Here is a 26,224-nt window from a genome sequence, read left to right on the forward strand (position 1 = left end):
TCTCCTTTTTAAACTGTGGAGCCTCATGTGGGGCAGGGGTTGTGTTTGATATCCACTCCAGAGCTTAGTACTGTGCTTATCGCATGATAGGTGCTTAATACCACAGTTATCATCATCATCATAGAACAAGCAGAAAACCTGGGCATGAAAAGAATGCATTTTGTGATAGACACAATTGACTCCTTGCATTTTGCTCTTCCTAATGTTTCCCTTCTTTTCTCTATTTTTTCTCCACTCAGTGAATCCATCAGTGCTACTGATTGAGCAACTACTACATGCAGAGCACTGTATTAAGTCCTTGGGAGAGCACAAGTGCTCTCCCTCCTGCTTAGACTGTGAGCCCCCTGTGGGATAGTGACTGTGTCCAAACTAATTATCTTGTACCTACCCCATTACTTAGACATACTAAGCACTAAAGTACCCTGATTACTATTGCTTTTATTAGTCTTATAGTACAACCAAGTCAGTAGATACATTCCCTGCCCACAAGGAGCTCACAGTTTAGAGGATAATTATTAAGCTATTACTATGTGCCAAGGCATCCTACTAAGCATGGGGTGTAGGTATAAGATAAACAGATTCAGTCCGGACCCTGTCCCACAGGGAGATTACAGCCTAAGATGTAGGGAAGAAAAGATATGATTATCCCCCAGATTGAAACCTTCTTGAGGGCAAGGATTGTGTCTAACTATATTGTATTATAATAATAATAATGTTGGTATTTTTTAAGCACTTACTATGTGCAGAGCACTGTTCTAAGCGCTGGGGTAGGTATAGGGTAATCAAGTTGTCCCATGTGAGGCTCACAGTTAATCCCCATTTTACAGATGAGATAACTGAGGCACAGAGAAGTTGTGACTTGCCCATCGTCACACAGCTGGCAAGCGACAGAACTGGGATTCGAACCCATGACCTCTTACTCCCAAGCCTGGAGTCTTTCCACTGAGCCACCCTCTCAAGCTCTTACTACAGTTCTATGCATACAGTAAGTGTTCCTTTAATACAATTGATTGTAGATGAGGAAACAGGTAGAGAGAGGATAAATTACTTGTCCAAAGTAATACAGCATGTCAATTATTGAACTGTAGGTGCTGGAATTTATTTTTTTCCATCTTTGGGTGTGCTTTTAAAAAGTTTAGAGTGGCTTCAAGTCTGTCCGTCTCTCCTCCATCATTATCAGTGGTTTCCTTTTCATAGAAAGGGTGATGGTTATTTCCCCAGCTGTGCCAGAGAGCTCACCTCCTCCAGGAGGCCTTCCCAGAATCCTCCCTCCCTTTCCCTCTGCCCCCCATTGCCCCTACTCCCTCCCTCTGCTCTACCCCCTTCCCATGTCTATGTCAAGCACTGGGATAGGTACAATAAAATCAGGTCAGACACAGGTTCTGTCGCACGTGGAGCTCACATTCTAAGTAGACGAGAGAACAAGTAGTGAATCCTCATTTTACAGTGAGGAAGCTTGGACATAGGGAAGTTAAGTGACCTGCTCAAGATCACACAAGCAGGCAAATGGCAAAGCCGGGATTAGAGCCCAAGTCTTCTGACTTCCAGGCCCGTGACATTTCCACTAGACCTCCCTTCTGCTTTCCCTCTCCATCCCCTTGGCTTCCTCTCTTGCTCTCCTGGGCTTCCCCTTGCGCTCTCATAGTGACATGGAAAGGGTTGTGCACGGGATCATTCTTACATCCTCCAGGGCCCCTTGGAATAAGCTACTTGACCAGTTGTTAAAATCAAACAAAACTAAGTGGACAGGAACTCTTGTCTTTTTCATACTGTAGAAACCTTCAAGACTGAGATGGAGTCATGATGATTGAGGGATTGAGCGAAATAAGAGCTTGAATTCTCATTGAAGCAACCTGAATCTCAGGAAAAGATGACACTACAGTTCTACTTGGGCATTTGGTCACAGAATTGGAGGATGGGGGAAAAAAAAAAAACACGTAGTTATCGATAAAACATAAAGTAATCCTAGCTCTGCCACTTGCCCACTGTGTGACCCTTGCCAAGCAATTTCAAGTCTCTGGGCCTATATTTTCTCATCTGTAAAATGGAGATTAAATACCTGTTCTCCTCCCACCTTAGACTACAAGCTCCATGTGAAATAGCGATTGAGTCTGACCTTAATACTTTGTATTGATCTCAGTGCTTGGCATGTACCACAGCCATTCATTGTTATTACTATTATGAATAATGATAATATGCTCATTGTTAGCAGGGAACAGGCCTAGCAACTCTGTTATATGGAATTCTCCCAAGTGTTTAGTACCGTGCGCTGCTCACAATAAACACTCACCAAATACGACTGATTAATCCAATAGTGTGTAAACTAGGGTTGAAAGAAAGGTCCAGCCTAAAGCAAGTCAGGGATAAACCGAGTAGAGGGTTTGGGAAAAATAGCCAGAACAAGGGTGGCATGAAAGCAGAGAAGATCCAACCTGCAGATGAAGATATTAGCAGCTCCAAGGGCAACAGAAAGAAGACTGTAAGTTTGTTGTGGGCAGGGAGTGTTACTTTATTGTTGTGTCGTACTTTCCCAAGTGATTAGTACAGTACTCTGCACATAGTAATTGCTCAATAAATATGATCGAATGGATGAAAGCATCTGAGAACTAAGCTTGGAAGGTTTGTAGCTCTGCAGTGGCCAGATTCATTCAATTGTATTTATTGAGCATTTACAGTGTGCTGAACACTGTACTAAGTGCTAGGAAGAGTAACAGACACAATGAAACAATGAACAGACACATTTTCTGCCCCAGCAAGCTTATAGTCTGAGCTGCATAGTGAGCTTTCATCCCCCCATCAGGACGACTCATCTTTTTTTTTATGGTATTTGTTAAGCATTTACTATCTGTCAAACGCTCTTCTAAGCGCTGGGGTAATTACAAATTAATTAGGGCAGACAGTTTCTGTCAGGCATGGGGTCCACCGTCTAAATAGGAGGCAGAAGACAACCCCGAGGGGTTAAGCCAGGGAAGATGAAAAAGAGACTTAGTAACTTTCTGGCTCCCTCAGACCTGGTTCAAAACAGCAGCTGCCTTTCCTAGCCAAGATCCTGACTGGGAATTACCAATAATAAATGATAATTATGCTATTTAAGTGCTTACTAGGTGCTAGGGATGGAACTAAATTCTGGGGTACATAGATTATAACCAAGTTGTACCAAATCCTGTTCCACATGGTGCTCATACTCTTTACCCCCATTTTACAGAAGAGTAAATTGAGGCCCAGGGACATGAAGTGACTTTCCCAAGGCCATGCAACAGACAAGTGGAGGAGTTGGGATTAGAACCCAGGCCCTTCTGACTCCCAGGCTTGAGCTCTATCCATTAGGCCACTCTGCTTCTCAATTCAGTAGGGAAGTGGCCCGTGGTGGCTGCTACTGTCAACTAGGTTTTCCTAAAGACTGGGACATGTAGAGAAGTGTGCTGTTCCTTCCACGAGCCATCCAGTGACAAATACCAGAAATGGTACAAGGAATTGGGCCCAGAAGCCCAGAAAATCGGGCTGTGTGTGTTGGTTACACATGAGCATCTGGAGCTACACGGCCTGCATTCTGCACATATGCTTTTTATTGCCTTTTTGGAGGTTGTCTATGTACTTCTGAGATTACCTTTTCATGCTGGTAGCAAATGACAGACCTAACAGCTCTTTATTCACAAACCCCATTTACTCTTCTAAATGCAAAAGCAGGACTTGAATTATTATGGTATTTATAAAGCCCTTACTATGTGCCAAGGTTGAAGAGATAGAGAAAGCATCTATCCTATTTATCCCTGTTTTGCAGCACAGAGAGGACAAGTGTTTTGCCCAGGGTCACACAGCAAGTCAGTGCCAGAGCCTGGACTAGAACCCGTGTCTCTTGGTGCCTAGACTTCTGCTCTTTCCACTAGGTCACCCTGCCTACTGGCTTGAACGGTTCTCATGGATTTGAGAGTGTCTTCTGGACATGGTGATGCGGAATAAAACCAAATTCACTTGTCGAATCAATTACAAAACTTCAGATTGGCTAATCACTGGGCCAGGTCCTCGGCAGTCTACAGAGGAGGGCTCACTCGAGTCTTCTCCTCTTGAATAGGATCCATCTATGGACTCTTTTTGGGGAGTTTAATCTGCCCCCATGGAGGTGGATCCATGAAGCAAGTGTTTGCTTGTCGGCTGGAGTCCGAATGCCCTCTGAGATATCGGAGCATCGACGTCTGACCCTTCCAAGTAAGGGAGAGGTCAGAAAAAACATCTCAAACTCTTTCCTTGCGCACAGGCCCGAACTCCCATTTGATATATACAAAATCTCCTCGTCTCCTAGACAGGGAGGGGGAATAACAGAGTCAAGTGAAACAAGTACAATTCGGAACATGGAGTTACTTGTACAGGATGCGATATTTTGATCGTCGAAAATATGCTCGCTATAGAGTCTGTGAGGTCAAATCTCACCCGCTATTGGTTGCTGGTGTGAGAGGGGTTCGGGTTTCAAGAGAAACATCGCATCCAATGTGTGTGTTTCAGTTACACCATAATTCCTGGGCGTGAGTCCAAAGCAATAATAGAACTGTCAAAATCACCTGGACCACAATTCTCTCTTTCTGACTCATCTCAGGATGGTGTTTTCAGAGCCACACTTGTGTTCTGGCTCCTACTGTGTATTGCAGCATGAAAATAGACACTTAATTATGATATCTCATAAGCTTTTACTATGTCCCAAATGTTAAACAGTTGGATAGTCATGATAATCAGATTGGCCATAGTCCTTGTCCCACACGAGGTTTGCCATCTCAGAAATAGGGAGAGGCAGATATCTCTTCCCCATTTTACAGATAAGAAAATTGAGGCCCAGAGTGCTTCAGTGACTTGTCCAAGGTCATGAAGCAGGTTAGTGGTGGGTCCATCTACTCTACTATTTCCCCTATTCCTAATCTATATTAATGTCTGTCCACCTGTAGACTATAAACTCCTAGTGGACAGGGATCCCTTCTACCAACCCTGTTGAGTTGGACTTTTCTCATCGCTCAGAAACAGTGGTCAGCACACAGTAAAGACTCAAGAAATGCATCGATTAATGGATTAGAATCTGGGTCTCCTGACTCTCCATCTGATTTTCTTACCATCGGACCGAGCTGAATCACTTCTAACTGTAAGAAAATTATGTCATCTATTGAAAATATATTGAAGCATAAGTTCCATTTCTCTCTTGAGCTTTGTGTACTTTCGTGTTCTGCAGAGTGGAACCTCTCTGTAGCAGTGATCCCCCCCCCCGGGGGACACATGATATTGGGACTGGTGTAGATAATAATGAGTATTATTATGGTATATGTTAAACACTTGCTATGTGCCAAGCACTTTTCTAAGTGCTGGTGTAGAAAAAAGCTAATCAGATTGTCCCACATGGAGCTCATCGTCTTAATTCCCATTTAACAGATGAGGTAACTGAGGCCCAGAGAAGTTAAGTTACTTGTCCAAGGTCACACAGCAGACAAGAGGCGGAGTCAGAATTAGAACCCACGTCCTCCGACTCCCAAGCCTGTGCTCTTTCCACTAAGCCAGTATCGGCCTCCTCGCTGGCCTCCCTGCCTCCTGTCTCTCCCCTCCACAGTCCATACTTCAGACTGCTGCATGGATATTTTTCAAAAAAACAAAAAAAAATTCAGATCAGGTCTCCCCAACTCCTCAAGATGCACCAATGGTCACCCAACCGACTCTATATTAATGAGAAACTCCTTATCTTTGGTTTTAAGAGATTCAATAAGCTTTGCCCTCTCCTTCCTTACCTCACTGATATACTACTGCCAAGCCTGACCACATCATTCTTCTAGTTCCAGTTTCCTCACTGTGCGCTCATCGCATCTGTCTCACTGCCGAACCCTTTTCTACATCCTCCCACTGACCTGGAGTGTCCTCCTCCACCACTCTCCCTACTTTTAAAGCCTCATTAAACTCACATCTCTTCTAAGCGACCTTCCCCGATTAACGCACCGTTTTCCTCAGCTCCCTCTCCCTTCTGTGTCATCTATATATTTGGACTTGTGACCTTTGGGTTTATGCTATTCTCCCCTCCCTCCACGCCACAGCACTTCTGGACGTATCTATGTACTTAAGTACAGATGATCATTATCCCCACCTTCAAAGTCTTATTAAAAGCCCATCTCCTCTGAGAGGCCTTCCCTAAGCTCTCATCTTCTCTTCTCCGATTCCTTTCTGCGTCACCCCGTACTTGCTCTTTTCACCCTTTATTTACCCCTGTCTCGGCCACATGGCACTTATGTAAATATCCATAATCAATTCATTTATATTACCGTTCATCTCCCCCTCTAGACAGTAAGCTTGTTGTGGACAGAGAATATGTCTACCAGTGTTGTTGCACTGTTCTCTCTCGGGTCCTTAGTACAGTGTTCTGCACGTCGAAAGCGCTCAATAAATACCATCTATAAAACAGTACTCTGCCCACAGTGAGCACTCTGTAAATACCCCTGATTGAAATATAACCAATGAATTGTATTTATGTTAGCAGATGGCACTTCCTGATCAGGCAAAACTTAGAAAAAACTGGGCAGAATGACTTTTGCCACCAATGGAGCTCTCTTTCTCTTGAATGATTTTCTTCTCAGCAGACACCTACATATGCTTCATGAAGACACTTTTCGAGCCAAAATGAATACTGTGAGTGTGGACTGTAAAAGAGAAAAATTGATTTTGAAAGAAAAATGGATTTTTCATATTTCCTTTTGCCTTCTCATTTTTGCCCATTAAGGGCTGCTGGTATAGAGGGGATTCCCCCCTGGATCCCGGGTAGCACTGTTAGTTATCGGGAAAAAAATGATGTCATGCCACTTTCCTGTCTGTTTAATTGCATGGCCTAGTGGAAAGAGGAAGAAACTAGGAGACCAAAGATGCAGTTCTAAACCTCACTACTGCTATTGGCTTGCTGGGTGACCTTGGGCAAATCATTAAGTTTCCTCATCTGTACTTGGACCTCTAACTTTTAGGCAACTGATACTGATCCCACCCTCAACACCTCAGAATTTAAGGAATTATCTATAATCAATTTTAATGTCTGTCTTCCCTTGTAGATTATAAACTCCTAAGGAGCATGTGACAACCAACTCTGTTGTATTCTCCCAAGTGTCCTGTATATAGTAAGCACTCAAATACCACTGATTGATTGATTGATTAATCTGTAAAATAGGGGCAAAATACCTGCTGTCCTTCTCTCTTACACTGAGACATATGTGGGACAAGGGCCCTGAGCCTCTCTAATTCTCCTTATCAATTCCAGTGTTATAAAGGTTCTTCCACCTTCATAACCTTATTGAAGTCACATCTCCTCCAACAGGCCTTTCCCAACTAGACCCTCATTTCCTCTTCTCCCACTCCCTTCTGCACTCTCTTTGCAATTGGATTCACATCCTTTTTTCACCCCTCCTTCAGCCTCACAGTACTTGGCTGACACAGTACAGGATATCAGTAATTTATTTATATTGACATCTGTCCCCCCATCTATACACTAAGCTCACTGTGGGCAGGGAATGTGTCTATCAACTCTGTAAATAATGACCGTAGGATTTTTTTTTAATTACTTACTATGCGTCAGGCACTGTACTAAGCACTGGGGTGGATTCACGCAAATAGGGTTGGACACAGTTCCTGTCCCATATGAGGTTTACAGTGTTAATCCCCATTTTACAGATGAGGTAACTGAGACACAGAGAAGTTAAGTGATATGCCGAAGGGTCACACAGCAGACAAGTGTTGGAATTGGGATTAGAACCCAGGTCCTCTTGACTCCTCGGCCAGTGCTCTATCCACTAAGCCATACTGCTTCTCTGTTCTGTTGTACTCTTTCAAGTACTGAGTACTGTGCTCTACACACAGGAACCACTTAATAAATATGATTGATTGATTCCTCTGCACAGATTCAGAGTTTTAAAACCTGAAGGCTAAGCTCCAGTCATTGTTCTTGATGAGGGATTCTTCCTCTGACCATGGCCACAGGATACATGGAACACCTGGAAAATGGATGGCCTTGTGACATCGCTTTTATGTTACATTGCTAGATTTTTCCTCCGCTCCTTCAAAAATGGCAAATGATCACAAAGTACATTGAAGCAGAGGTAGCTGTTGTTTTACTCTGGAAAATATTATGACATTTTGAAATAGTTGAAATAGATTCTTTTTGGTCTTTAAGTACTTTAAATAATTAATGTGGGTCAGAATCTGTTCTCAGCACTGGGGTAGATTCAAGTTAAACAGGTCCCACATAATAATGATTATGGCATTTGTTAAGTGCTAACTATGTGCCAGGTATGGCACTAAACACTGGGGCGGAAACAAGTAAATTGGGTGGGACACGGTCCCTGTACCATGTGGGGCTCACAGTCTCCATCCCCATTTTACAGATGAGGTAACTGAGTCTCAGAGAAGTGATTTTCCCAAGGTCACACAGCAGACAAGTGGCAGACCTGGGATTGTAACTCATGACCTTCTGTCTCCCCGGCTTGTGCTCTATCCGGTGCACCATGCTGCTTCTCGCATGGGGTTCACAGTCTACAGAGGAGGAAGAACAGGCCCTGAATCCCCGTAGCCAGGTATCCACTGCAAATAAGGTCAGAGAAGAAATGTCCCATCAAGAACCATGAATTAGCCTTGATGCGGAGGCTTAAAGACTGTGAATCTGCACCGAAGAATCAATCAATCTTTAAATATTTATTAAGAGGTTACTGTGGGCAGAGTGCTGTATTCAACACTTGAAAGAAAACCATATAGCAGAGTAAAAATAATAATGGTATTTGTTAAGCACTTACTATGTGCCGAGCAGTGTTCTAAGTGCTGGGGGAAATACAAGGTTCTCAGGTTGTCCCAGGTGGGGCTCACAGTCTTAATCCCCATTTTACAGATGAGGTCACTGAGGCACAGAGAAGTGAAGTGACTGGCCCAGAGTCACACAGCTGACAAGTGGCAGGGTCAGGATTAGAAAAGATGACTTCTGACTCCCGTGTTCTTTCCACTAAGCCACGCTGCTTCTCAGAGTAGCAGCATGTTCTAATGGATAGAGTGAGGGCCTGGGAGTCAGAAGGACTTGTCTCTGCTACATTGTACTTTCCCAAGTGCTTAGTACAGTGTTCTGCAAGTAATAAGTACTCAATGAATATGATTAATTGATTGGCTGAGGGAAAGCAAAGCTATACTGCCCTTGACAGAGCAGTGTAATGTGCAGGTGACTTTCTACAGGTTCTGCCACTTGTCTGCTTTGTGACCTTGGGCAAGTCACTTCATTTCTCTGGGCCTCAGCTACCTCATCTATAAAATGGGGATTGAAACTGTGAGCTCCTCGTAGGATAGGGACTATGTTCAGCCCGATTCATTCTTTCATTCTTTCAGTTGCATTTATTAAGCACTTACTATGTGCAGAGCATTGTACTAAGCAGTTGGGTAATACAATTCAGTCACAGATAGAGACAATCTCTAATCACAACGAACTCAGCATCTAGAAGGGGGATTTGCTTGTATCCACCCCAGCGCTTAGTACAGTGCTTGGCACATAGTAAAGGCTTAACAGATACCACAGTTATTATTGGCCATGTCTCACCCCTCCTCAAAAACTTCCAGTGGTTACCTATCAACCTTCAGATGAAACAAGAACTCCTCACTTTTGGCGTCAAAGTTCTCCATCACCCTGCACCCTCCTACGTCACCTCCCTTCTCTCTTTCTACTGCCCACCCTGCACTCTCCACTCCTCTGCTGCCCACCTCCTCACCGTCCCCCGTTCTCAGCTATCCCGCCGTCGACCCCTGGCCCACGTCCTCCTGCTGACCTGGAATGCCCTCCTTCCTCACATCCGTGAAGCTAACTCTCTTCCCCTCTACAAAGCCCTACTGAGAGCTCACGTCCTCCAGAGGCCTTCCCAGACTGAGCCCCCCTTTCCCTCTGCCCCTCCTCATCTCCCTATTGCCCCTACTCCCTCCTTCTCTTCTACCTCCTTTCCTCCCCACAGCACTTGTGTATATTTGTATATATTATTTATTGCTCTATTATATTAATGATGTGTATACGTCTATGATTCTGTATATCTATTTTGATGGTATTGATGCAACTGTCAACTTGTTTTGTTTTGCTTTCTGTCTCCCCTTTCTAGACCGTGAGCCCGTTGTTGGGCAGGGATTGTCTCTGCTGCCAAAATGTACATTCCAAGCACTTAGTACAGTGCTCTGCACACAGTAAGTGCTTAATAAATACGATTGAATGAATGAATTAGGGGGCAGAGCTTTTGGAGGTAGGCATAGAGGGAGTGTCAGGAGCATCAGGGTATCCATTCATGCCACAGCTCATTCATGCCACAGCTATGGCCGGCAAAATACCACCAGAGGGAGCAGGGAAAACGATCCCGTCGCAGCTCTGTCCTGCTCCTCTGCAAAAGCCATTCCTTTCCTTGGGTTTTCCTAATGAAACCTTTTCCTACTGAGGGACAACAACATTGTGTTCGTGCTGTGCTCCGCTCCGGCCGTTAAGGAACACCCAATAGCCCTGTCTCAACTGCCTCACCCTGCTTTTCAGATGATTCCTACATAGTAAATTCCTAAATTTCAGAGAACACATCTACAAGAAGAGCAGCATTGCATAATGGATGGGTCTGGGAGTCAGAACGTCATGGATTCTAACCCAGGCTCTGCCACTTGTCTGCTGTGTGACCTGAGGCAAGTCACTTCAGTTCTCTGGGCCTCAGTTCCCTCATCTGTAAAACGGGGATTGAGACTGTGAGCCCCATATGGGACAGGGACAGTGTCCAACCCAATTTACTTGTTTTCACCTCAATGTCTAGTACTGTGTCTGGCACAGAGTAAGCGCTTAACAACTACCCCAATTATCATTATTATTCTTACTAACTCTTTAGTGTTGTACATTCCCCAGCAGTTACTACAGTGCCCTGCACACTATAAACACTCAATAAATGTGTTGATCGATGGACTGATTTATGGTGCTTTCTATGATGATGATAATGGTATTTGTTAAGCGCTTACTATGTGCAGAGCACTGTTCTAAGCGCTGGGGTAGATACAGGGTAATCCGGTTGTCCCACGTGAGACTCACAGTTAATCCCCATTTTACAGATGAGGTAACTGAAGCAAAGAGAATTTAAATGACTTTCCCACAGTCACACAGCTGATAAGTGGCAGAGCTGTGATTCAAACCCATGACCTCTTACTCCCAAGCCCGGGCTCTTTCCACCGCACCACGCTGCTTCTCTGTTGAGTAGCTCCTATTTTCTCCACCTCAAATTTTGAAGAACTCTTCTGTCTCCATCTTAAAGGCTACATTATGCATCTGCAGATTTATGAGTGTTAATGTGATGTGTGACTCGCATATGGAAGTTGGTTCTAGTAATAAACCCCGGGATAGATAGAATGGCTATCCCAAATACAGCTCAAATTTTAAAGGGGAGGGAGAACAGGTATTTCATCCCCTTTTTTACAGAGAAGGAAAATGAGGCTCCGGTAAGTTAAGTGATTTCCCCATGGTCACACAGCAGGCAAATGGCAGAGCCGGGTTTAGAATCCATGTCCCCTGTCTCTCAATCCTTTGTTCTTTCCACTTGGCTATACTGTTTTTCTAGTTATGGCATGTGAAAGGGCTCTGGACAAAGTTAAAATAAATCAGTATACAAATTCAGGGTATTATTTTTGTTGTCGTTGTTATTGATAGTCATATACACGCGATTACATGTTCATTCTCCAATGTCACTTTCCTAGAAGCATCAGATTTGCCTGGTAAAATGGCATGTTTGTGGGGCTCTGTATTTCTAGGAAACTAGAGTATGTGCTCAATACATGTGAATTATTGATTGATTGAGTCCCACTGATGGTATTGATTACTTCAAAGGTATTTTTGACTAGGTATGATGAAATAAGGCACCAACGGAGAGATATTCTACTCCCATTGGTGTCCAGCCTCTAGTGAAAGGGAAAAAAAGGGAAGGAAAGGGGGGAAAATAAGAATGATAATACCTGTGCTATGTGGAAAGTGCTTACTCTTTGCCAGACACTGTACTAAACACTGGGATAGATACAAGAAAATGAGGTCCCACGTGATGCTCACAATCTAAATGGAGGGAAAACAAGTATTGAATCCCCATTTTATAGACGAGGGAACTGAGGCTCAGAGAAGTTCAGTGGCTTGCCCGGGATCACACAGCAGGTACATGGCAGAGTGGAATTAGAACCCAGGTCCTCTGCATCCCAGACCCGGGATCTTTCCAGTAGGCAACACTGCCTAGTAGCATTGGAGAGCAATGATGAGAAAAGTGTCCCTAAACCTAAGCATTCAAGTTGTTCTTTGAACCCTTTGGATTCATGTGGGCAGAGAATATTACACTCTGTTGTGCTGGACTCTCCCAAGTGCTTCGTACAGTGTTCTGCTCATAATAAGTACTCAATAAATGCCATTGATTGATTTAGAAAGTCCAGTGATGAGAATAAGGCAGGTAATAAATATCACCCTGTGGACAGTGATCACACATCAAATCCATACTAATCATCTCTGAAAGAATGATATCATTTTTTTCAAAAAAATCACAATATTAACCAGCTTAGTCATTCTGACCTTCTGCAGCAGTGAGGGAAATTAGCAAGATAAATTAAAGGAACTCTAGGTCTAGAACAATAAAAATTGCAAATGATAATGTGAAATCTTTTCCCCACTGCTTGCCGTGAACAGAGTAAAATATATATGTATTTTTCCAATCCAGCAATCATAAATAGAAGTTTGATCTAAAACTCTCACTAGGTTCAGTCATTTCTGAGGCCTTATATTTTAATCTAGTATCAACTGGACACTGAATGAAAACAAGAAATGATGCTCTTGGCCCTTTCAGACTGTCCCATTTTTTTTTTTTTTTTGGTGTTTGTTTTTGGCCTGGCAGTTTCACAGTTTATTTCTAATTTTGCTCTGTTTATGACTCAGACATAAACTCCACACAGTGTTCCAAAACCACTTGCTTCCACCTCACAGTCCCTCATAAAGAACAGCTTCTGTGGAGCTCTGTAATTAGCAAACAAATGAATCTGGAACAAAGAATGGATCAAAAATGAAACTTTAAGATTGGGCTTACCATAGTCAAGCTGGACTTGCTTTTGTTTGAAAATGTGCAAAACAAATAATAAAAAATTTGAAGAGGAGTCAACATTTGGTGTATTTTTTAAATGTATATTGCCTCTTGTGTACATTTATTAGGAGCCAACCCTGGGCTGCTGACTTGTTTTCAATCAATCAATCAGTCATATTTATTGAGTGCTTACTATCTGCAGAACGGAGTTTAGTACGGTGCTTGGGACAGATCAATCAGTGGTATTCATTTGAGGGCTTACTATGTGCAGATGACTGTACTAAGCCCTTGGGAGAGTACAATACAAAAGAACTACTTAAATACCACAATTAGTAGGTGAAATCTCATAAATGATGGTGGTATTTGTTAAATGTTTACTATGTGCCAGGCATTATACTAAGCATTGGAGTGGATACAAGCCAATCACGTGGGACACAGTCCCTTTCCCATGTGGGTCTCATAGGCTCAATCCCCATTTTACAGATATGGTAACTGAGGGCCAGAGAAGTGAAGTTACTTGCCCAGGGTTGCACAGTAGACAAGTGGCAAAACCAGTATTAGAACCCCAGGCCCATGCCCTATCTACTATGCCATGCCTCTCCTCTATATATGAGAGTCTACTCAATTAAAAAATAAATTCCTATTCTATTATGTGTTGGTTCTATTTCCATAAAATAATGATAATAATGAAATTTGTTAAGTGCTTACTATGTGCTAGGCAGAGCACTAAGCTCTAGCATGGAGACTAGCAAATCGGGTTGGACAACTTCTCTGTCCCACATGGGCCTCACAGCCTCAATCCCCATTTTTCAGATGAGGTAATTGAGGCCCAGAGAAGTGAAGTGACCTTCCCAGTGGTATAGGAGACAGGTGGTGGACCTAGGATGAGAACCCATGACTACCTGACTCTTAAGCCCCTGCTTTCTCCAGGAGCAGCATGGTGTAGTGGATAGAGCCCGGCCCGGGAGTCCGGAGGTCATGGATTCTCATCCTGGCTCTGCCACTGGTCTGCTGTGTGACCTTGTACAAGTCACTTCACTTTGCTGGGCCTTAGTTACCTCAACTGTAAAATGGGGATTAAAACTGTGAGCCTCACGAGGGACAGGGACTGTGTCCAACCCGATTTACTGGTGTCCACCCCAGTGGCTTAGTACAATGCCTAGAGAAGCAGCGTGGCTCAGTGGAAAGAGAAAGGGCTTTGGAGTCATAGGTCATGGGTTCGAATCCCAGCTCTGCCACTTTTCAGCTGTGTGACTGTGGGCAAGTCAGTTAACTTCTCTGTGCCTCGGTTACCTCATCTGTAAAATGGGGATTAAGACTGTGAGCCCCACGTGGGACAACCTGATTCCCCTGTGTCTACCCCAGCGCTTAGAACAGTGCTCTGCACATAGTAAGCGCTTAACAAATACCAACAAATACCAACATTAACTTAGTAAGCACTTAGCAGATACTGCAATCATTATTACTATTATTACACATGTTGCTCCTCTATATATGACAGCTTATTCAATTGAAGAAGAAATTCTTATGCTACCATGTGGTGGTTCTATTTCCATAAGATTGTAAGCTCCTTGAGAGCAGGAAATCACTTTGCTCCTCTAGTGTTAACTTTCTCAGTTTCACGGTGCCTTCATCTTGCCTGTCTCGCCAACTTCTAGCTCACAACCTGCCTCTGTGCTGCAACGCCCTCCCTCCTCAAATGCTACAGATATTTACTCTCCCCCCTTCAAAGCCTTATTTGAAGGAACACCTCTTCCAAGAGGCCTTTCCAGACTAAGCCCCACTTTTAGTTATCTTTCAATCCCTCTGCCTCGCCCCGACTTGCTCCCTCTGCTCTAAGCTCCTCCCATTCCTACAGCACTTATGTACAAATCTGTCATTTTATTTATCTGTATTGGTGTCTGTTACCCTGCCTCTAGACTCTGAGCTCACTGTGGGCAGGGAATGTTACTATTTATTCCCACGTGCTTAGTACAGTGCTCTGCACACAGTAAGCACTCAGTAAATACAACTGATTGAAGGAATAAATGAATCATGCCCTTTTTTTTTTTCCTTTTTTCCTTTTTTGGTACTTTCCTGTTCTCACACAGTAGGTGCACAGTACATGTAAATGAGTGAATGAATCTCAAAATAACCCTAAGGCAAGATGGTCTAGTGAAAAGAGAATGCACTGGGAAAGAGTAGATCTAGATTCTAAGTCCCACTCTGGTTTTAGCCTGCTGTGAGGCCTTTGGCAAATCACTTCACTTCCCTGGGTCTCAGTTTCCTCATCTGTAAAATGGGGATAAAACGCTTGTTGTCCCTCCCTCTTACACTGTAAACCCTATGTGGAACAGGGTGTGGGTCTGATCTCTTTATCTTGAACATTCTCCTGGCACATAGGAAAGCATTAAATAAACATTGCTGTTATTATTATTACTATCATGCCCTTTTGTGTCATAACCACAAGTTTTATCTTTAAATGTTGTACTTATACTGGAGTTTCACAGGCCAGTCTTCATTCTGGTAAGTGATATGTGCATTACATAACTGGAACTGGTGACAGCCTATCTGAATGTAAAATGCATTGATCTATTAAATGACGCCCTACACAATTTTTACTGAATACTCAATTCATGGTCTCTATCTAATTTTTGTGAAGAAAATCACCATAATCTGGAGGAAAATTTGAAAAGCAACTATAGTTTTGAAAGCAAAATTTAATAGAACATTTTTTTTTTGTTCTATTCCACAAGAGATTTTTCAGAATACGGACTCAGTTTTCTAACCACTTTTAAAAATGTAAATAAAATCCATAGCCTAAACTAAATTAAACCAGCTGGTAAATACTGTGTACCCTCTTGTCAATCAGCAAGACTTTATACAAACCCCTCAGCTTTAGCAAAGAACATCTTAGAAATCTTGGATTGAGAGATCCTGAGTTGTCTGAGTCACCAAGTAGTGAAGAAGTGCTGAAAGTGGCTTTGGAAGAATATAAGGGGGAGAGGTGAGGAATTAATCTGGGGGGGACCTCCTAGAGGAGATGTCATTTTCTAAATAAACATCAGAAAGAAAGAACAATGAATATGAACAGTAGGGCCACTAAACTCCAGATTATCATACCAGCCAACCATGACCCTCAAATTTAAAATCTGAAATAATCTAGGTCAATTCAATATCAATTCCATCTGAGGGCCATTAGAGTGATTATACCTAATTATTAGATTACACCTAATTATGATTGGAGAAATGTGGTGTATAGAAGGTTGCCTTTTGCCATTCAGAATGGAAAGCATCCCATTTATGAATTCTATAGGATGGAATTTCCCAAATGCTTAAGGTGGAAGAGATATTGTTCAAAATGGGAGTTTGGTATCAAGTTAATAATAATGTTGGTATTTGCTAAGCGCTTACTACCTGCGGGGCACTGTTCTAAGCGCTGGGGTAGATACAGGGGAATGAGGTTGTCCCACATGAGGCTCACAGTCTTCATCCCCATTTTACAGATGAGGGAACTGAGGCACAGAGAAGTGAAGTGACTTGTCCACAGTCACACAGCTGACAAGTTAATCTGAACAGACAATTTATTTTCTGGACAAGGTCATAATAATAATAATTATATTATGTATGATGAGATGCTGTCAGTCTTAAATGTTGTAGTGTCCAGCACATTAATCTATCTTGGTGAAAGTGACATTACAGATAAACAATCCTAATTAACCAGCAGGAATATTAATAGACCTGATAAGTAAATACAGCCACCCCTGGCAGCACATTGAAACTATTTGTAATTTTTGCAGGAGTAACTGGGTTAAGCTTAAGATGATAAATTTATTATTATTGTTAGCAAATGCTGTTGTCATTTCTGATTTATAGCGATTCTATGGATATATTTCTCCAGAACATCCTATCTTCTGCCATAATCCGTAACCTTGTTAATGGTTCTTCCATTGTTGTTGTTATGGTTTCTATCCATCTAGCTGCTGGTCTGCCTCTTCCATGTTATCCCTGGACTTTTGCATGCATTAGTGTCTTCTCCAAAGAATTAGTCCTCCTGATGATATGTCCAAAATATGATAATCTATGTGGAGTCATTTGGCCTTCCAAAGACCACACTGGGTTAATTTTCTCCGAACACATTTGTTCATTTTTTGGGCAGTCCACGACATTCATAGAAGTCTTCTCCAACACCACGTTTCAACAGAATCGATGTTATTTCTCTCCTGTTTTTTCACTGTTCAGTATTCTGATTGATAAATTGTCATTGGAAACACCATAGAATTGACTATTCTATTGTATTCTTGTGACAATTGTTATATCAGCCTGTGTCATTATTTTTTTCCAGGCTCTTCATAGCAAATCTTCCTAACATTTATCTTCGACATATTGCTTGATTACTACTTCCTTTATTATTGATTATAGATCCCAAGAGAGAAATAATGCCAACTATTTCATTATTCTCTCCATCTGCTATAAATGTATTAAAACTTCCAATTGTCATGATCTTTTTTTCTTGACATTCAAATGCAGGGTCATCACCGGAGAGGAAAATTCAGGATTCATCATAGTTTGTGTCCTATTTTTTAATTAATCAATTAGAGGTAGTTATTGGGTGCTTAATGTTTGTAGAGTACTGTTCTGAGTGCTTGGGAGAGTACCATACAACAGAATTGGTAGACAGGCTCCCGGCCCACAATGAGCATTACAGTAAAGAAATTGCAATATCTGCTGGAATTATACCAGGCCCCTGAGATTCAGAGAAAACAGTGCAGTCACCCTGTAAATGAGATAGGCATCTGTGTGTTACAGTTCATCAGAACTATGAGGGATGGAACTGAGAAGCAGCATGGCCTAGTGAGAAGCAGTGTGGCCTATTGGATAGACCCCCCGTGCCTGGTAGTCAAAAGGACCTGGGTTCTAATCCTGTTTCTGCCATGAGTCTGTTTTCTGACCTTGGGCAAGTCACTTATCTGTGCCTCAAATACCTCATCTATAAAATGAGGTTTGACGGTAAGGTCGCTGTGAGCAGGGAACGCGTCTGTCTACTGTTGTATTGTACTTTCCCAAGCATTTATTACACTACTCTGCACTCAGTAAGCACTCAATAAATAAAATTGAACGAATGAATAAAATGGAGATTTAGACTGTGAGCCCCATATGGGACGTGGACTGTGTCCAACCTGATTAGTTTGTACATGTGCCTGTGCTCAATACAGTGACTGGCACATAGTAAGAACTCAACAAATACCATAAAAAAAACAAAAAAACAAAAAATAGCTGAAATGGATCTAAAATAGTTTTCAGCCCCTTGCAGATGAAGGAGAGACACTAAAGTGGTCTTTGAGGGACAAAACACAGACCGACCTTGGACCGTGAAAATTTCACTGAATCTGAATTTTCTGTGTTCTCTAAAATTGATTTGTTTTTTATAGTGGTAAGAGAGACAGACTAGTCCTCAATTTGCTTCATAGGCAGGCAGGAATGGAGAAGCCAGAGAAAAGAAAAGCTGGAGGTACAAGTGGAAGCAAAATAGGAAGAGGATAAAATTTTCTAGAATAAGACTGTGCAGGATGAAAGGCCAAAGAGCTGAGAAGAGGAGGAAAGATATGTCATAGAGAGGAGCCTGTTTGCTACTAATGATCAATCAATCAATTGTATTTATTGAGCACTGTACTTAGTGTTTGGGTGAGTAAAATATAACGGTATAACAAAGTTGGTAGGCAATTTCCCACAGGACTAATTCAATGCCTAGCATTCAGTAGGTGCTCATTAAATATCACTGGTTGATTTTTTTTATGAGGGTGGTCAGAATCAAAGACTGGATTACTGTTCAAATGACAACTGGGAAAATGGAGAATGAGAAGAAGTTTAATTTAGGAAAGTTGGCATTTCACAAAGGCCCTACTTCATTTCCAGGTCCAAGTGAGAATTAGTGTAATAGAACAGTTAAAGTTTAAAGTAAGGAAGTTAAAATGATGCTTTTTCTCTTCTAACATGGACATCTGACCTTTCCAATTTCTCTTTGAAATAATGCCTAAAGGGGAAAAGAAGAAAATACTATTAATCTTTTTAAAAGCACATCTCCTCCAAAAGGTCTTCTAAGTCCTCATTTCCTCTTCTCCCACTCGCTCCTGTCTTGCTCTTGCACTTGGGTTTGTACCCTTTATTCACCCTTCCCTCAGCCGCATAGAACCTATGTACAATTCTGTAATTTTGTTTCTTTTGCTTCTTTCTCTTCTTTGAAATTTAGGGCAGATTTGGAGACCAGGATAGCTATAGACTTATTGAACTGGGGAGGGAAGGCAGTTCCATCCTTTCCAGATACTCTTCTACTTCAAATACATCTCTGGGGTTCCCAAGATTAGGCTAGGTAAAGGTTCCTCAAACTGGGGTTTAGAGGTACCAGGGATGCGTGAAATTCTGAGGGGGCAAACAGTTGTTTGGTGAACTGGAAACAAAACCTTTCCTCTCTTTTCTTCCTAACAGGTTTAAACATCCACAGCAAACCCTGGAAACAAATTGTGATTTTTATCCATTGGTTTCTTTTTTTAAGAATAGAAGGATGGTGAGGGGCAAAAGGTCTATCTGAGTCATCAGAAGAAATGGGCAGTGCTCATTTGAAAAGTGTATGAGCCTCTTGGACCCTGGCTATCAATTTTCACGCAAATAATCTTTATGAACTCTCAGTTCACAATTTCACCATCTTATCCTATTTCCGACATTAACTGGTTTTTAGTCTAAAAAAGTAGGTGAAATATAGTATCTGGAGGTCTGGCTTATTCAATCTTTGTTATGACTCGCTTTGCCAGAAGGGGCACAATAAATATAATAATTTTTGAAATTCATTAGTTCTCCCTGAGTTTCAGAAAGAAATCTCACAAGGGAGATTTTAAAGGGTTTGCAGGGCAGCCTTTGCTTTTTAATTGGAGTTTTGTGTTCATACAAAACTGAAGGAAAATTCCTGTAAAACTTGCTGTTGTCTTATATTAACTAAAATGTTTCCCACAGTCTCGGAGCTACCTTCTTTCCCAATTGTCCTAGGGGAAATTGCCTATGTTAATTGTTGTCAGAAATGGATTAATTGTTTTCAAGCCCAGCCTTCTTGTCATAGTGGACAAAATTGGCAATACTGAACTGCTAATAAGAGAATGAAGCACTCGATAAATACAATTGAATGGAAGGATGTTTAACCTTTTTTTTTTCTCTCTCGCTTCTTAGACATCAGGACATGTAAGGCTATTTTTGCCAATTAGACTGAGAGATCAGTCAATCAATTGTATTTATACAGAGTTCAGAGTAAACAATTATAATAGTGATAATAATGATAGTATTTTGTTAAACCCCATACTAAGAGCTGGGGTAGATAGAAGCAGTGTGGCTCAGTGGAAAGAGCATGGGCTTTGGAGTCAGGGCTCATGAGTTCGAATCCCAGCTCTGCCACTTGTCGGCTGTGTGACTGTGGGCAAGTCACTTAACTTCTCTGTGCCTCAGTTCCCTCATCTGTAAAATGGGGATTAAGACTGTGAGCCCCACGTGGGACAACCTGATTCCCCTATGTCTACCCCAGCGCTTAGAACAGTGCTCGGCACATAGTAAGCGCTTAACAAATACCAACATTATTATTATTATTATAATCTCGTTGGATACAGTCCCTGCCTCACATGGGGCTTGCAGTTTCGGGGGGAGAACAGGTGTGAATCCCCATTTTATAGAGAAGGGAACGAAGGCACAGAGAAGTTAAGTAACTCACTCAAGTGATAGATATGAAATTGGAACTCAGATCCGCTGACTCGCAGGTCTGTGTTTTTTTTTTTTTTCTGCTAGACCACCCTGGTTCTTACTAGGAATTGGGAGAGCACAATAGATTTAGAGGACTTGATCCCTGCCCTCAAGGAGCTACAAGTCTACCTTCTCGTTTTCCACCCTGACAAAGAGTGTGTTTATGGTCCCCTTCCTAGGGAAATCACAAATTAGCACACGTTATTAGGTTGGACCCACTCAATGTCCCACATGGGGCTCACACCTTCCCCCATGCATTTCAAAAGACCAAAAGTCCAAGCTAGGCTCTTTGGTTTTCAAAAAAGAAGCTAACATATGCTTGTAAACATGGAAAGAACTCTGAGTAATGAAGGTCTTGCCCAATGTTGCCTCACCTCCTCTCTACCTTCCTGAGGCAACCCTCTTCTTCCTGTCTGCCAATCGCTCAACTTCAGTATAGTCAAGAATGGGGTCCCTTCCAGAAAGGCTAACTCCAAAGTAACATGAAGAATAGGACAGGATGTGTGAGAATCTGAGGTAAGGGCATATTTGGAGTGGGGAGACAGACCTGGAGACTGGGTTAAGGGATAATTTAAGAGGCGTGACTAAAGGGGGGGATTAGAGAGGCTTTGGGCTCAACACCATTCCCAGGTCTCAACCTTTCATACCCTAGGCTTGATTACCCAGGTGAATACAGAATATTTTTTCTCTCATTTGTTTTTAACCAGACAGGATACTTGGAAAACAGAGCCTGGAATTTGACAAGAGCGGGAACAGAGCCAGTCCCAGTCACTGCAAATGACTCCAGTTCTCTTGCTGCAAAAATCTTATGCCAGTTTTTTTCAAACACCCAGTCTATAGCTTTATCACACCCTGTAGACTTTCTACCCCAGGGTTGAGAAGTTGGAAAGCTTCTTACTTCCAGATTGCAACCTCTGGCCGTTTACTGCAACATCACTCTAAACTGTCAACTTTAAGACCCTCTATTTCTTGCTTAGGCCACAGCTAAAGATGACTGTCAATTCTATTTCCTCTCCTGACTCTGAGCCTTTCCTGAAGCCTGAAAGTAAAGAGGAAAGTACATTGTAGGTGATCTACAGAGGTCCCACCCACCTGGGCACCCCATGAATTCTCTCTTTGAGTGGCAGGGGCATTGTGTCTCTAGGAGAAGCAGAAGAAAGAGCTCAGGCTTGGGAGTCAGGAGATCTGGGTTCTAATCCCAGATGTGCCACTTGTATGCTCTGTCATTTTAAGCAAGTCATTTGCTTTCTCTGGACTCCAGTCTCCAAATTTGTAATAATAATAATTGTGGTATTGGATAAGCACTTACTATGTGCCAGGCGCTGTACTAAGCGCTGGGGTGGATATAAGTGAATCGGGTTGGACAGAGTCCCAGTCCCACATGGGACTCACAGTCTTAATCCCCATTTTATGGATGAGGTAACTGAGGCACAGAAAAGTAAAGTGGCTTGCCCAAGGTCACACAGCAGACAGGTGAGGGAGTCAGAATTAGAACCCAGGTCCTCCTGGCTCTCAGGCTCATGTTCTATCCATTAGACTATGCTACAATAATTGTAGTATTTGTTAAGCACTGGCTCAGTGGAAAGAACCCGGGCTTGTGAGTCAGAGGTCATGCGTTCTAATCCAGGCTCTGCTGCATGTCAGCTGTGTGACTTTGGGCAAGTCACTTAACTTCTCTGGGCCTCAGTGACCTTATCTGTAAAATGGGGATTAAGACTGTGAGCCCCACATGGGACAACCTGATCACCTTGTATCCACCCACCCCAGCGCTTAGAACAGTGCTTGGCACATAGTAAGCACTTAACAAATGCCATCATTATTATTATGTGCCCAACACATAGTACGTGCTGAGGTAGATACAAGAGAATCAGGTTCCACATGGGGCTCACAGTCTAAATAGCAAGGAGAATAGGTAATGAATCCCCATTCTGGAGATGAGGGGACTGAGGCACGGGGAAGCAAGGTGACTTGCCCAGTACCACACAGGAGGTTTATGGCAGACCTTGGATTAGAATTTAGGTCCTCTGACTCCCAGGGCTATGTTCTTTCCACTAAACCATGCTGGAATAAATGTCTTTTTAAAAATTTGGTATTGTTAAGTGCTTACCATGTGCCAGGCACTCTTCTAAGAACTGGGGTAGAAACACGTTAATCAGGCTGGACACTGTCTGTGTACCACATGCGGCACATGGTCTTAATTCCCACTTTACAGATGAGGCAACTGAAGTGACTTACTCAAGATCACCCAGCAGACAAGTGGTGTAAACAGGATTAGAATCCAGGTCCTTATGGTTTCCAGGCCCGTGCTGTATCAACTAAGCCACATTTCTTCTCAGCTGTAAGCTCAATGTTGACCGAGAACGTGTCTACCAACCCTGTTGCAGTATTTTACTCTCCAAAGTGCTTAGCTCTACATAGAGCAAGTGTTCAATAAATACCATTTTTATTGGTATTTGTAAAGTGCTTACTATGTGCCAGGTACTGTACGAAGAGCTGGGGTAGATTCTAGCTTATTAGGTTGGACCCACTCCATGTCCCACATGGGGCTCACACCTTCCCCCATGCATTTCAAAAGACCAAAAGTCCAAGCTAGGCTCTTTGGTTTTCAAAAAAAAAAGCTAACATATGCTTGTAAACATGGAAAACGTCTGCCAGAACAAAATATCCTGGGGGAGGCCTGATCCTGCAATGTTAACTCAGTTGCTGAGATTTCGGCTCAGCTTTCACTCTGAAACTTGTAAATTTTTCCAAGGACAAATAAGGTGAGAAACCACTTCTTATATTCAGCTGGTCATCATTCAGGTCTTCTGATAACCACCTTCATGTCATCTGAACTAGAGGGAGGAAACACAGGCTAAAAAAATAACATTCAGGGGCTTAATTAGGCTAATTCAATGTTAAGTCTACCGAGCTAGAGTAAAACCAGCAAAATAAAAGCCCACCAGTCTGTTATGCTACCTAGTAATAATAATAATTATGGTATTTATTAAGTGTTTACTTTGTGCCAGGTACTGTACTAAGTGTTGGGGTAGAGGGGTAGATAAAATTCAGGTGGGACACAGCCCTTGTCCCATGTGGGGCTCAAAGTCTCAATCCCTATTTTAGAGATGAGGGACCTGAGGCACAAAGAAGTCAAACGACTTGCCCAAGGTCATAGAGCAGACAAGTAATGGAGCTGGTATTAGAACCCCCAACCTGCTGACTCCTAGGCCTGGGCTCTATCCACTATGCCATGCTGCTCCTCTAGTAGTTTCTCGCAGTCTGCCACACCTTTCTCCATGTGAGCATTTTGCCACTTGAAGAAGCAATGGAGAAGAAAAGATATATGACTGCATTTTCACTGACATTCAAATTACATTCTCAGCACTTCATTCTTTCATTCATTCAATCATATTTATTGAGTGCTTACGGTGTTCAGAACACTGAACTAAGCTCTTGGGAAAGTACCATATAACGATAGACATTTTCCCTGCCCACAGTGAGCTTACAGTCTAGAGGGCAGTGACACCCCAATGGACATGATCTATCAGCAGAACATCTCTGAACCAAAAGATATCCCTCCACCTCCCCCCCACCAACTCCTGCCCCTTTTCCCCCTCTCTCCGTCTTTTCCCTCTCTCCACCATCATCACCATCATCATCAATGACAATTACTGACCATCTACTGTGTGAAGAACACTGTGCTAAGTACTTACAAGAGTAAGAAACAAGATTGTTGGTAGACACGTCCTGCCCACAATGACTTCACAGTCCCTTCCTCTTTCTCTCTCTCTCCTTCATGTTCTCTCTCCTCTGTGTCTTCTTCTCTGTCTCCCCACCTTACCCTCCTCTTTCTCCCAACTTCCCTCCTCGCTTTCTCTCTCAGTCCCCTTTCTTCCCCCACTCCCTCTTTCTCTCCCCTAGCTCTCCCTCTTTTTAAAAATAGTATGTGTTAAACACTTATATGTCCAGCACTGTACTAAGCATATGGAAGGATACAAGATAATCAGGTTGGACACAGGCCCTGTCCCATTTGGGAATCATAGCCTAAATTGGAGGGTGGAGGATTTATTCCCCATTTTCCAGGTGAGGTAACTGATGCACAGAAAAGGGAAGTGACTTGTCCAAGGTCACATGGGAGGCAAGGGGCAGAGAAGGATTAGAACCCAGGTCCTCTGACACACAGTCCTGTACTTTTTCCACTAGGGTCTGCTGCTTTCCTCAATCAACCAATCAGTCAGTGGTATCTGTTGAGAGCTTACTCTCTGCAGCAGGGGAAAGCGTAGCAATGTGTCGTAGTGAATAGAGCACGGGCCTGGAAACCATAAGGACGTGGATTCTAATCCTCTTTCCACCACTTGTCTGCTGGGTGATCTCGGGTTAGTCACTTAAATTCTCTGTGCCTCAGTTGCCTCATCTGTAAAATGGGAATCAAGACTGTGGGCCCCATGTGGGACATGGACTGTGTGCAACCTGATTAGCTTCTATCTACCCGATTACTATCTGCGGCAGGGGAAAGGTACGGAGGACCAGTTCATCACGACTTGGGTAAGGAGGGTGGGGGAGGAGGTTACTCCTACTTTCTTCCCCACTCCCCACTCTCCACTCTCTCTCCCATCTCTGCCTCTCCACTTCCCATATGCACTTTTATCTAAAGTGTGTGCCCTTGTGTGTGTATGCGTGTACATGCGTTTTAATCACATAATAATAATTGCCAGTATTTGTTAAGCCCTTACTCTGTACCAGACATTGTACTAAACTCTGGGGTGGATATCTGCAAATTGAGTTTGTCACAGTCCCTGTCCCAAGTAGGACTCACAGTCTCAATCCCCATTTTACAGATGAGGTAACTGGCACAGACAAGTGAAGTTAGTTGCCCAAAGTCACACAGCAGGCAAGTGGCGGAGCTGGGATTAGAACCCATGACATTCTGACTCCCAGGCCCGTGTTCTAGCCACTAAGCCATTCTGCTTCTTGTCTGCCAGGATTTATTGTCTGTTCTTCCAGCTAGATAGAACTGGAAGGTAGGTCCTCATTAAATCTGACAATCCTACAAGAGAATAATTTGTGTAAATTCTACATCAGTTACTTACATGGGAGTCTGGTGACAGAGTTCATTTCTCCACTTTATCACCTTGTTAGCAATTGGTCAGTTATTAATGTCTTGGGAAGCCACTGCTCTTTACCTCTCCAATAAGGACATTTTGCAGGAACAGAGGTGATTTCAAGGTGGTTGACGTTTTCCCTACGTGAAACTATTTTCATTTAAATGTCACAAGCCCCTTGCATTTCCACTGTTTTTAAAATGGGTTGTTATTTTGGAAGGAAACCACTTCCTAAATAAAATATAAAATAAATATTTAACTTTCACTTAGCAGCCACTGGGTCGGGATAATCTCAGA

The sequence above is a fragment of the Ornithorhynchus anatinus genome, chromosome 8 (assembly GCF_004115215.2).
Source record: "Ornithorhynchus anatinus isolate Pmale09 chromosome 8, mOrnAna1.pri.v4, whole genome shotgun sequence".
Lineage (NCBI taxonomy): Eukaryota > Metazoa > Chordata > Mammalia > Monotremata > Ornithorhynchidae > Ornithorhynchus > Ornithorhynchus anatinus.